This window comes from Gorilla gorilla, chromosome 12 (assembly GCF_029281585.2).
Source record: "Gorilla gorilla gorilla isolate KB3781 chromosome 12, NHGRI_mGorGor1-v2.1_pri, whole genome shotgun sequence".
Classification (NCBI taxonomy): domain Eukaryota; kingdom Metazoa; phylum Chordata; class Mammalia; order Primates; family Hominidae; genus Gorilla; species Gorilla gorilla.
Genome location: NC_073236.2, coordinates 11,150,937 through 11,165,186, shown reverse-complemented (window position 1 = coordinate 11,165,186; position 14,250 = coordinate 11,150,937).

Genomic DNA, 14,250 nt, shown 5'->3' with positions numbered 1-14,250 from the left:
TTCCATTGAATTCCATTCCATTCCATTCCATTCCATTCCATAGAATTCCATTCCGTTCCATTCCATTCCATTGAATTCCGTTCCATTCCATTCCATTCCATTCCATTCCATTCCATTCCATTCCATTGAATTCCATTCCATTCCATTCCATAGAATTCCATTCCGTTCCATTCCATTCCATTCCATTAAATTCCATTCCATTCCATTCAATTCCATTCCATTCCATTCCATTCCATTCCATTTGAATTCCATTCCGTTCCATTCCATTCCATTCCCTTCCATTCCATTCCATTCCATTCTACTCGGGTTGATTCCATTCTATTCCATTCCATTCCATTCGATTCCATTCGATTCGATTCGATTCCATTCCATTCCATTCCATTCCATTCCGTTCTACTCGGGTTGATTCCATTCTATTCCATTCCATTCCATTCGATTCCATTCGATTCCATTCGATTCCATTCGATTCCATTCCATTCCATAGAATTCCATTCCATTCCATTCCATTCCATTGAATTCCATTCCATTCCATTCCATTCCATTGAATTCCATTCCATTCCATTCCATTCCATTGAATTCCATTCCATTCCATTCCATTCCATTCCATTCCATTCCATTCTACTGTTGTCCATTCCATTCCATTCCATTCCATTCCATTCCATTCCATTGCATTCCATTCCATTCCTTTCCATTCCATTGCATTCCATTGCATTCCATTCCATTCCATTCCATTCCATTCCATTCCATTCCACTCCACACCACTCCACTCCACTCCATTCCACTCCACTCCACTCCGGTACATTCCATTCCATTCCATTCCATTCCATTCCATTCCATTCCGTGCTTCTCGGGTACATTCCGTTCCGTTCCATTCCATTCCATTCCATTCCATTCCCTTCCAGTGCACTCTACTCCACTCCACTCCACTCCACTCCGGTACATTCCATTCCATTCCATTCCATTCCATTCCATTCCATTTCCATTCCCATTCCATTTCCATTCCCGTTCCATTTCCATTCCCTTTTCTTTTCCATTCCCCTTCCATTTCCATTCCCGTTCCATTACCATTCCCGTTCCATTTCCATTCCCGATCCATTTCCATTCCCGTTCCTTTTCCATTCCCGTTCCATTTCCATTCCTGTTCCGTTACCATTCCCGTTCCATTTCCGTTCCCGTTCCGTTTCCGTTCCCGTTCCATTTCCGTTCTCGTTCCGTTTCCGTTCCCGTTCCATTTCCATTCCCGTTCCATTTCCGTTCCCGTTCCATTTCCATTCCCGTTCCATTTCCATTCCCTTTCCATTTCCATTTCATTCCATTCCGTTCTGCTCGGGTACATTCCATTCCATTCCATTGCATTCCATTCCGTTCTGCTCCTGTCCATTCCATTCCATTCCATTTAGTTCCATTCCGTTCTATTCGGGTAGATTCCATTCCATTCCATTCCATTCCATTCCATTCCATTCCATTCCATTCCATTCTACTGTTGTCCATTCCATTCCATTCCATTCCATTCCATTCCATTCCATTGCATTCCATTCCATTCCTTTCCATTCCATTGCATTCCATTGCATTCCATTCCATTCCATTCCATTCCATTCCATTCCATTCCACTCCACACCACTCCACTCCACTCCATTCCACTCCACTCCACTCCGGTACATTCCATTCCATTCCATTCCATTCCATTCCATTCCATTCCGTGCTTCTCGGGTACATTCCGTTCCGTTCCATTCCATTCCATTCCATTCCATTCCCTTCCAGTGCACTCTACTCCACTCCACTCCACTCCACTCCGGTACATTCCATTCCATTCCATTCCATTCCATTCCATTCCATTTCCATTCCCATTCCATTTCCATTCCCGTTCCATTTCCATTCCCTTTTCTTTTCCATTCCCCTTCCATTTCCATTCCCGTTCCATTACCATTCCCGTTCCATTTCCATTCCCGATCCATTTCCATTCCCGTTCCTTTTCCATTCCCGTTCCATTTCCATTCCTGTTCCGTTACCATTCCCGTTCCATTTCCGTTCCCGTTCCGTTTCCGTTCCCGTTCCATTTCCGTTCTCGTTCCGTTTCCGTTCCCGTTCCATTTCCGTTCCCGTTCCATTTCCGTTCCCGTTCCATTTCCATTCCCGTTCCATTTCCATTCCCTTTCCATTTCCATTTCATTCCATTCCGTTCTGCTCGGGTACATTCCATTCCATTCCATTGCATTCCATTCCGTTCTGCTCCTGTCCATTCCATTCCATTCCATTTAGTTCCATTCCGTTCTATTCGGGTAGATTCCATTCCATTCCATTCCATTCCATTCCATTCCATTCCATTCCATTCCATTCTACTGGTGTCCATTCCATTCCATTCCATTCCATTCCATTCCATTCCATTCCATTCCATTCCATTCCATTCCATTCCATTCCATTGCATTCCATTCCATTCCATTCCATTCCATTCCGTTCCGTTCTACTCGGTTACATTCCATTCAATTCCATTCCATTCCGTTCTACTCGGGTAGATTCCATTCCATTCCATTCCATTCCTTTCCATTCCATTGCATTCCATTGCATTGCATTGCACTCAATTCCATTCCATTCCATTCCATTCCATTCCATAGAATTCCGTTCCATTCCATTCCATTCCATTCCACTCCATTCCATTCCATTCCATTCCATTCCATTCCATTCCATTCCATTCCATTCCATTCTACTCGGGTTGATTGCATTCTATTCCATTCCATTCCATTCGATTCCATTCGATTCCATTCGATTCCATTCGATTCCATTCCATTCCATTCCATTCCATGGAATTCCATTCCATTGAATTCCATTCCATTCCATTCCATTCCATTCCATTCCATGGAATTCCATTCCATTCCATTCCATTCCATTCCATTCCATTCCATTGAATTCCATTCCATTCCATTCCATTCCATTCCATTCCATTCCATGGAATTCCATTCCATTCCATTCCATTCCATTCCATTCCATTCCATTCCATTCCATTGAATTCCATTCCGTTCCATTCCATTCCATTGAATTCCGTTCCATTCCACTCCATTCCATTCCGTTCTGTTCCGTTCTGTTCCGTTCCCTTCCGTTGCGTTCCGCTCCGTTCTACTCGGGTTGATTCCATTCTATTCCATTCCAGTCCATTCGATCCCATTCGATTGCATTCGATTCCATTCGATTCCATTCGATTCCACTCCATTCCATTCCATAGAATTCCATTCCATTCCATTCCATTCCATTCCATTCCATTCCATTCCATTCCATTGAATTCCATTCCATTCCATTCCATTCCATGGAATTCCATTCCATTCCATTCCATTCCAATCCATAGAATTCCATTCCATTCCATTCCATTCCATTGAATTCCGTTCCATTCCATTCCATTCCGTTCCGTTCCGTTCCGTTCCGTTGCGTTCCGTTCCGTTCCGTTGTGTTCCGTTCCGTTCTACTCGGGTTGATTCCATTCTATTCCATTCCATTCCATTCCATTCCATTCCATTCCATTCCATTCCATTCCATTCCATTCCATTCCATTCCATTGAATTCCATTCCATTCCATTCCATTCCATTCCATTCCATTGAATTCCATTCCATTCCATTCCATTCCATGGAATTCCGTTCCATTCCATTCCATTCCGTTCCGTTCCGTCCCGTTCCGCTCCGTTGCGTTCCGTTCCGTTCTACTCGGGTTGATTCCATTCTATTCCATTCCTTTCCATTCGATTCCATTCGATTCCATTCGATTCCATTCGATTCCATTCCATTCCATTCCATTGAATTCCATTCCATTCCATTCCATTCCATTGAATTCCATTCCATTCCATTCCATTCCATTCCATTCCATTGAATTCCATTCCATTCCATTCCATTCCATTCCATAGAATTCCATTCCGTTCCATTCCATTCCATTGAATTCCGTTCCATTCCATTCCATTCCATTCCATTCCATTCCATTCCATTGAATTCCATTCCATTCCATTCCATAGAATTCCATTGCGTTCCATTCCATTCCATTCCATTAAATTCCATTCCATTCCATTCAATTCCATTCCATTCCATTCCATTCCATTCCATTTGAATTCCATTCCGTTCCATTCCATTCCATTCCCTTCCATTCCATTCCATTCCATTCTACTCGGGTTGATTCCATTCTATTCCATTCCATTCCATTCGATTCCATTCGATTCGATTCGATTCCATTCCATTCCATTCCATTCCATTCCGTTCTACTCGGGTTGATTCCATTCTATTCCATTCCATTCCATTCGATTCCATTCGATTCCATTCGATTCCATTCGATTCCATTCCATTCCATAGAATTCCATTCCATTCCATTCCATTCCATTCCATTGAATTCCATTCCATTCCATTCCATTACATTCCATTTCATTGAATTCCATTCAATTCCATTCCATTCCATTCCATTCCATTTCATTGAATTCTATTCAATTCCATTCCATTCCATTCCATTCCATTCCATTGAATTCCATTCCATTCCATTCCATTCCATTCCATTCCATTCTACTCGGGTTGATTCCATTCTATTCCATTCCATTCCATTCGATCCCATTCGATTCCATTCGATTCCGTTCCATTCCATTCCATTCCATTCCATTCCATTCCATTCCATTCCATTCCATTGAATTCCATTCCATTCCATTCCATTGAATTCCGTTCCATTCCATTCCATTCCGTTCCGTTCCGTCCCGTTCCATTCCATTCCGTTCCGTTGCGTGCCGTTCTGTTCTACTCGGAATGATTCCATTCTATTCCATTCCATTCCATTCCATTCCATTCGATACCAATTGATTCCTTTCGATTCCATTCGATTCCATTCCATTCCATTCCATTGAATTCCATTCCGTTCCACTCCATTCCATTCCATTCCATTGAATTCCATTCCAATCCATTCCATTCCATTCCATTCCATTGAATTCCATTCCATTCCATTCCATTCCATTCCATAGAATTCCATTCCATTCCATTCCATTCCATTCCATAGAATTCCGTTCCATACCATTCCATTCCATTCCATTCCATTCCATTCCATTCCATTCCATTCCATTCCATTCCATTTGAATTCCATTCCATTCCATTCCATTCCATTCTATTCCATTCCATTCCATTCCATTCCATTCCATTCCATTCTACTCGGGTTGATTGCATTCTATTCCATTCCATTCCATTCGATTCCATTCGATTCCATTCGATTCCATTCCATTCCATTCCATTGAATTCCATTCCATTCAATTCCATTCCATTCCATTCCATTCCATTGAATTCCATTCCATTCCATTCCATTCCATTCCATTCCATTGCATTCCATTCCATTTGAATTCCGTTCCATTCCATTCCATTCCATTCCATTCCATTCCATTCCATTTGAATTCCATTCCATTCCAATCCATTCCATTCCATTCCATTCCATTCCATTCCATTCCATTCCATTCCATGGAATTCCATTCCATTCCATTCCATTCCATTCCATTCCATGGAATTCCATTCCATTCCATTCCATTCCATTCCATTCCATTCCATTCCATTCCATTGAATTCCATTCCGTTCCATTCCATTCCATTGAATTCCGTTCCATTCCACTCCATTCCATTCCGTTCTGTTCCGTTCTGTTCCGTTCCGTTCCGTTGCGTTCCGCTCCGTTCTACTCGGGTTGATTCCATTCTATTCCATTCCAGTCCATTCGATCCCATTCGATTGCATTCGATTCCATTCGATTCCATTCGATTCCACTCCATTCCATTCCATAGAATTCCATTCCATTCCATTCCATTCCATTCCATTCCATTCCATTCCATTGAATTCCATTCCATTCCATTCCATTCCATGGAATTCCATTCCATTCCATTCCATTCCAATCCATAGAATTCCATTCCATTCCATTCCATTCCATTGAATTCCGTTCCATTCCATTCCATTCCGTTCCGTTCCGTTACGTTCCGTTCCGTTGCGTTCCGTTCCGTTCCGTTGTGTTCCGTTCCGTTCTACTCGGGTTGATTCCATTCTATTCCATTCCATTCCAATCCATTCCATTCCATTCCATTCCATTCCATTCCATTCCATTCCATTCCATTCCATTCCATTCCATTCCATTCCATTGAATTCCATTCCATTCCATTCCATTCCATGGAATTCCGTTCCATTCCATTCCATTCCGTTCCGTTCCATCCCGTTCCGTTCCGTTCCGTTCCGTTGCGTTCCGTTCCGTTCTACTAGGGTTGATTCCATTCTATTCCATTCCATTCCATTCGATTCCATTCGATTCCATTCGATTCCACTCCATTCCATTACATAGAATTCCATTCCATTCCATTCCATTCCATTGAATTCCATTCCATTCCATTCCATTCCATTTAGTTCCATTCCGTTCTATTCGGGTAGATTCCATTCCATTCCATTCCATTCCATTCCATTCCATTCCATTCCATTCCATTCCATTCTACTGGTGTCCATTCCATTCCATTCCATTCCATTCCATTCCATTCCATTCCATTCCATTCCATTGCATTCCATTCCATTCCATTCCATTCCATTCCGTTCCGTTCTACTCGGTTACATTCCATTCAATTCCATTCCATTCCGTTCTACTCGGGTAGATTCCATTCCATTCCATTCCATTCCTTTCCATTCCATTGCATTCCATTGCATTGCATTGCACTCAATTCCATTCCATTCCATTCCATTCCATTCCATAGAATTCCGTTCCATTCCATTCCATTCCATTCCACTCCATTCCATTCCATTCCATTCCATTCCATTCCATTCCATTCCATTCCATTCTACTCGGGTTGATTGCATTCTATTCCATTCCATTCCATTCGATTCCATTCGATTCCATTCGATTCCATTCGATTCCATTCCATTCCATTCCATTCCATTCCATTCCATTGAATTCCATTCCATTCCATTCCATTCCATTCCATTCCATGGAATTCCATTCCATTCCATTCCATTCCATTCCATTCCATTCCATTCCATTCCATTGAATTCCATTCCATTCCATTCCATTCCATTCCATTCCATTCCATGGAATTCCATTCCATTCCATTCCATTCCATTCCATTCCATTCCATTCCATTGAATTCCATTCCGTTCCATTCCATTCCATTGAATTCCGTTCCATTCCACTCCATTCCATTCCGTTCTGTTCCATTCTGTTCCGTTCCCTTCCGTTGCGTTCCGCTCCGTTCTACTCGGGTTGATTCCATTCTATTCCATTCCAGTCCATTCGATCCCATTCGATTGCATTCGATTCCATTCGATTCCATTCGATTCCACTCCATTCCATTCCATAGAATTCCATTCCATTCCATTCCATTCCATTCCATTCCATTCCATTCCATTGAATTCCATTCCATTCCATTCCATTCCATGGAATTCCATTCCATTCCATTCCATTCCAATCCATAGAATTCCATTCCATTCCATTCCATTCCATTGAATTCCGTTCCATTCCATTCCATTCCGTTCCGTTCCGTTCCGTTCCGTTGCGTTCCGTTCCGTTCAGTTGTGTTCCGTTCCGTTCTACTCGGGTTGATTCCATTCTATTCCATTCCATTCCAATCCATTCCATTCCATTCCATTCCATTCCATTCCATTCCATTCCATTCCATTCCATTCCATTCCATTCCATTGAATTCCATTCCATTCCATTCCATTCCATTCCATTCCATTCCATTCCATTGAATTCCATTCCATTCCATTCCATTCCATGGAATTCCGTTCCATTCCATTCCATTCCGTTCCGTTCCGTCCCGTTCCGCTCCGTTGCGTTCCGTTCCGTTCTACTCGGGTTGATTCCATTCTATTCCATTCCTTTCCATTCGATTCCATTCGATTCCATTCGATTCCATTCGATTCCATTCCATTCCATTCCATTGAATTCCATTCCATTCCATTCCATTCCATTGAATTCCATTCCATTCCATTCCATTCCATTGAATTCCATTCCATTCCATTCCATTCCATTCCATAGAATTCCATTCCGTTCCATTCCATTCCATTGAATTCCGTTCCATTCCATTCCATTCCATTCCATTCCATTCCATTCCATTCCATTGAATTCCATTCCATTCCATTCCATAGAATTCCATTCCGTTCCATTCCATTCCATTCCATTAAATTCCATTCCATTCCATTCAATTCCATTCCATTCCATTCCATTCCATTCCATTTGAATTCCATTCCGTTCCATTCCATTCCATTCCCTTCCATTCCATTCCATTCCATTCTACTCGGGTTGATTCCATTCTATTCCATTCCATTCCATTCGATTCCATTCGATTCGATTCGATTCCATTCCATTCCATTCCATTCCATTCCGTTCTACTCGGGTTGATTCCATTCTATTCCATTCCATTCCATTCGATTCCATTCGATTCCATTCGATTCCATTCGATTCCATTCCATTCCATAGAATTCCATTCCATTCCATTCCATTCCATTGAATTCCATTCCATTCCATTCCATTCCATTGAATTCCATTCCATTCCATTCCATTCCATTGAATTCCATTCCATTCCATTCCATTCCATTCCATTCCATTCCATTCCATTCTACTGTTGTCCATTCCATTCCATTCCATTCCATTCCATTCCATTGCATTCCATTCCATTCCTTTCCATTCCATTGCATTCCATTGCATTCCATTCCATTCCATTCCATTCCATTCCATTCCATTCCATTCCACTCCACACCACTCCACTCCACTCCATTCCACTCCACTCCACTCCGGTACATTCCATTCCATTCCATTCCATTCCATTCCATTCCATTCCGTGCTTCTCGGGTACATTCCGTTCCGTTCCATTCCATTCCATTCCATTCCATTCCCTTCCAGTGCACTCTACTCCACTCCACTCCACTCCACTCCGGTACATTCCATTCCATTCCATTCCATTCCATTCCATTCCATTTCCATTCCCATTCCATTTCCATTCCCGTTCCATTTCCATTCCCGTTTCTTTTCCATTCCCCTTCCATTTCCATTCCCGTTCCATTACCATTCCCGTTCCATTTCCATTCCCGATCCATTTCCATTCCCGTTCCTTTTCCATTCCCGTTCCATTTCCATTCCTGTTCCGTTACCATTCCCGTTCCATTTCCGTTCCCGTTCCGTTTCCGTTCCCGTTCCATTTCCGTTTTCGTTCCGTTTCCGTTCCCGTTCCATTTCCATTCCCGTTCCATTTCCGTTCCCGTTCCATTTCCATTCCCGTTCCATTTCCATTCCCTTTCCATTTCCATTTCATTCCATTCCGTTCTGCTCGGGTACATTCCATTCCATTCCATTGCATTCCATTCCGTTCTGCTCCTGTCCATTCCATTCCATTCCATTTAGTTCCATTCCGTTCTATTCGGGTAGATTCCATTCCATTCCATTCCATTCCATTCCATTCCATTCCATTCCATTCTACTGGTGTCCATTCCATTCCATTCCATTCCATTCCATTCCATTCCATTCCATTCCATTCCATTCCATTCCATTGCATTCCATTCCATTCCATTCCATTCCATTCCGTTCCGTTCTACTCGGTTACATTCCATTCAATTCCATTCCATTCCGTTCTACTCGGGTAGATTCCATTCCATTCCATTCCATTCCTTTCCATTCCATTGCATTCCATTGCATTGCATTGCACTCAATTCCATTCCATTCCATTCCATTCCATTCCATTGAATTCCATTCCATTCCATTCCATTCCATTCCATTCCATTCCATGGAATTCCATTCCATTCCATTCCATTCCATTCCATTCCATTCCATTCCATTCCATTGAATTCCATTCCGTTCCATTCCATTCCATTGAATTCCGTTCTATTCCACTCCATTCCATTCCGTTCTGTTCCGTTCTGTTCCGTTCCCTTCCGTTGCGTTCCGCTCCGTTCTACTCGGGTTGATTCCATTCTATTCCATTCCAGTCCATTCGATCCCATTCGATTGCATTCGATTCCATTCGATTCCATTCGATTCCACTCCATTCCATTCCATAGAATTCCATTCCATTCCATTCCATTCCATTCCATTCCATTCCATTCCATTGAATTCCATTCCATTCCATTCCATTCCATGGAATTCCATTCCATTCCATTCCATTCCAATCCATAGAATTCCATTCCATTCCATTCCATTCCATTGAATTCCGTTCCATTCCATTCCATTCCGTTCCGTTCCGTTCCGTTCCGTTGCGTTCCGTTCCGTTCCGTTGTGTTCCGTTCCGTTCTACTCGGGTTGATTCCATTCTATTCCATTCCATTCCAATCCATTCCATTCCATTCCATTCCATTCCATTCCATTCCATTCCATTCCATTCCATTCCATTGAATTCCATTCCATTCCATTCCATTCCATTCCATTCCATTCCATTCCATTGAATTCCATTCCATTCCATTCCATTCCATGGAATTCCGTTCCATTCCATTCCATTCCGTTCCGTTCCGTCCCGTTCCGCTCCGTTGCGTTCCGTTCCGTTCTACTCGGGTTGATTCCATTCTATTCCATTCCTTTCCATTCGATTCCATTCGATTCCATTCGATTCCATTCGATTCCATTCCATTCCATTCCATTGAATTCCATTCCATTCCATTCCATTCCATTGAATTCCATTCCATTCCATTCCATTCCATTCCATTCCATTGAATTCCATTCCATTCCATTCCATTCCATTCCATAGAATTCCATTCCGTTCCATTCCATTCCATTGAATTCCGTTCCATTCCATTCCATTCCATTCCATTCCATTCCATTCCATTCCATTGAATTCCATTCCATTCCATTCCATAGAATTCCATTCCGTTCCATTCCATTCCATTCCATTAAATTCCATTCCATTCCATTCAATTCCATTCCATTCCATTCCATTCCATTCCATTTGAATTCCATTCCGTTCCATTCCATTCCATTCCCTTCCATTCCATTCCATTCCATTCTACTCGGGTTGATTCCATTCTATTCCATTCCATTCCATTCGATTCCATTCGATTCGATTCGATTCCATTCCATTCCATTCCATTCCATTCCGTTCTACTCGGGTTGATTCCATTCTATTCCATTCCATTCCATTCGATTCCATTCGATTCCATTCGATTCCATTCGATTCCATTCCATTCCATAGAATTCCATTCCATTCCATTCCATTCCATTGAATTCCATTCCATTCCATTCCATTCCATTGAATTCCATTCCATTCCATTCCATTCCATTGAATTCCATTCCATTCCATTCCATTCCATTCCATTCCATTCCATTCTACTGTTGTCCATTCCATTCCATTCCATTCCATTCCATTCCATTCCATTGCATTCCATTCCATTCCTTTCCATTCCATTGCATTCCATTGCATTCCATTCCATTCCATTCCATTCCATTCCATTCCATTCCACTCCACACCACTCCACTCCACTCCATTCCACTCCACTCCACTCCGGTACATTCCATTCCATTCCATTCCATTCCATTCCATTCCATTCCGTGCTTCTCGGGTACATTCCGTTCCGTTCCATTCCATTCCATTCCATTCCCTTCCAGTGCACTCTACTCCACTCCACTCCACTCCACTCCGGTACATTCCATTCCATTCCATTCCATTCCATTCCATTCCATTTCCATTCCCATTCCATTTCCATTCCCGTTCCATTTCCATTCCCTTTTCTTTTCCATTCCCCTTCCATTTCCATTCCCGTTCCATTACCATTCCCGTTCCATTTCCATTCCCGATCCATTTCCATTCCCGTTCCTTTTCCATTCCCGTTCCATTTCCATTCCTGTTCCGTTACCATTCCCGTTCCATTTCCGTTCCCGTTCCGTTTCCGTTCCCGTTCCATTTCCGTTCTCGTTCCGTTTCCGTTCCCGTTCCATTTCCATTCCCGTTCCATTTCCGTTCCCGTTCCATTTCCATTCCCGTTCCATTTCCATTCCCTATCCATTTCCATTTCATTCCATTCCGTTCTGCTCGGGTACATTCCATTCCATTCCATTGCATTCCATTCCGTTCTGCTCCTGTCCATTCCATTCCATTCCATTTAGTTCCATTCCGTTCTATTCGGGTAGATTCCATTCCATTCCATTCCATTCCATTCCATTCCATTCCATTCCATTCCATTCTACTGGTGTCCATTCCATTCCATTCCATTCCATTCCATTCCATTCCATTCCATTCCATTCCATTCCATTCCATTGCATTCCATTCCATTCCATTCCATTCCATTCCGTTCCGTTCTACTCGGTTACATTCCATTCAATTCCATTCCATTCCGTTCTACTCGGGTAGATTCCATTCCATTCCATTCCATTCCTTTCCATTCCATTGCATTCCATTGCATTGCATTGCACTCAATTCCATTCCATTCCATTCCATTCCATTCCATAGAATTCCGTTCCATTCCATTCCATTCCATTCCACTCCATTCCATTCCATTCCATTCCATTCCATTCCATTCCATTCCATTCCATTCTACTCGGGTTGATTGCATTCTATTCCATTCCATTCCATTCGATTCCATTCGATTCCATTCGATTCCATTCGATTCCATTCCATTCCATTCCATTCCATGGAATTCCATTCCATTGAATTCCATTCCATTCCATTCCATTCCATTCCATTCCATGGAATTCCATTCCATTCCATTCCATTCCATTCCATTCCATTCCATTGAATTCCATTCCATTCCATTCCATTCCATTCCATTCCATTCCATTCCATTCCATTGAATTCCATTCCATTCCATTCCATTACATTCCATTTCATTGAATTCCATTCAATTCCATTCCATTCCATTCCATTCCATTTCATTGAATTCTATTCAATTCCATTCCATTCCATTCCATTCCATTCCATTGAATTCCATTCCATTCCATTCCATTCCATTCCATTCCATTCTACTCGGGTTGATTCCATTCTATTCCATTCCATTCCATTCGATCCCATTCGATTCCATTCGATTCCGTTCCATTCCATTCCATTCCATTCCATTCCATTCCATTCCATTCCATTCCATTCCATTGAATTCCATTCCATTCCATTCCATTGAATTCCGTTCCATTCCATTCCATTCCGTTCCGTTCCGTCCCGTTCCATTCCATTCCGTTCCGTTGCGTGCCGTTCTGTTCTACTCGGAATGATTCCATTCTATTCCATTCCATTCCATTCCATTCCATTCGATACCAATTGATTCCTTTCGATTCCATTCGATTCCATTCCATTCCATTCCATTGAATTCCATTCCGTTCCACTCCATTCCATTCCATTCCATTGAATTCCATTCCAATCCATTCCATTCCATTCCATTCCATTGAATTCCATTCCATTCCATTCCATTCCATTCCATAGAATTCCATTCCATTCCATTCCATTCCATTCCATAGAATTCCGTTCCATACCATTCCATTCCATTCCATTCCATTCCATTCCATTCCATTCCATTCCATTCCATTTGAATTCCATTCCATTCCATTCCATTCCATTCTATTCCATTCCATTCCATTCCATTCCATTCCATTCCATTCTACTCGGGTTGATTGCATTCTATTCCATTCCATTCCATTCAATTCCATTCCATTCCATTCCATTCCATTGAATTCCATTCCATTCCATTCCATTCCATTCCATTCCATTCCATTCCATTGCATTCCATTCCATTTGAATTCCATTCCATTCCATTCCATTCCATTCCATTCCATTCCATTCCATTCCATTTGAATTCCATTCCATTCCAATCCATTCCATTCCATTCCATTCCATTCCATTCCATTCCATTCCATTCCATGGAATTCCATTCCATTCCATTCCATTCCATTGAATTCCGTTCCATTCCACTCCATTCCATTCCGTTCCGTTCCGTTCCGTTCCGTTCCCTTCCGTTGCGTTCCGCTCCGTTCTACTCGGGTTGATTCCATTCTATTCCATTCCAGTCCATTCGATCCCATTCGATTGCATTCGATTCCATTCGATTCCATTCGATTCCACTCCATTCCATTCCATAGAATTCCATTCCATTCCATTCCATTCCATTCCATTCCATTCCATTCCATTGAATTCCATTCCATTCCATTCCATTCCATGGAATTCCATTCCATTCCATTCCATTCCAATCCATAGAATTCCATTCCATTCCATTCCATTCCATTGAATTCCGTTCCATTCCATTCCATTCCGTTCCGTTCCGTTCCGTTCCGTTCCGTTGCGTTCCGTTCCGTTCCGTTGTGTTCCGTTCCGTTCTACTCGGGTTGATTCC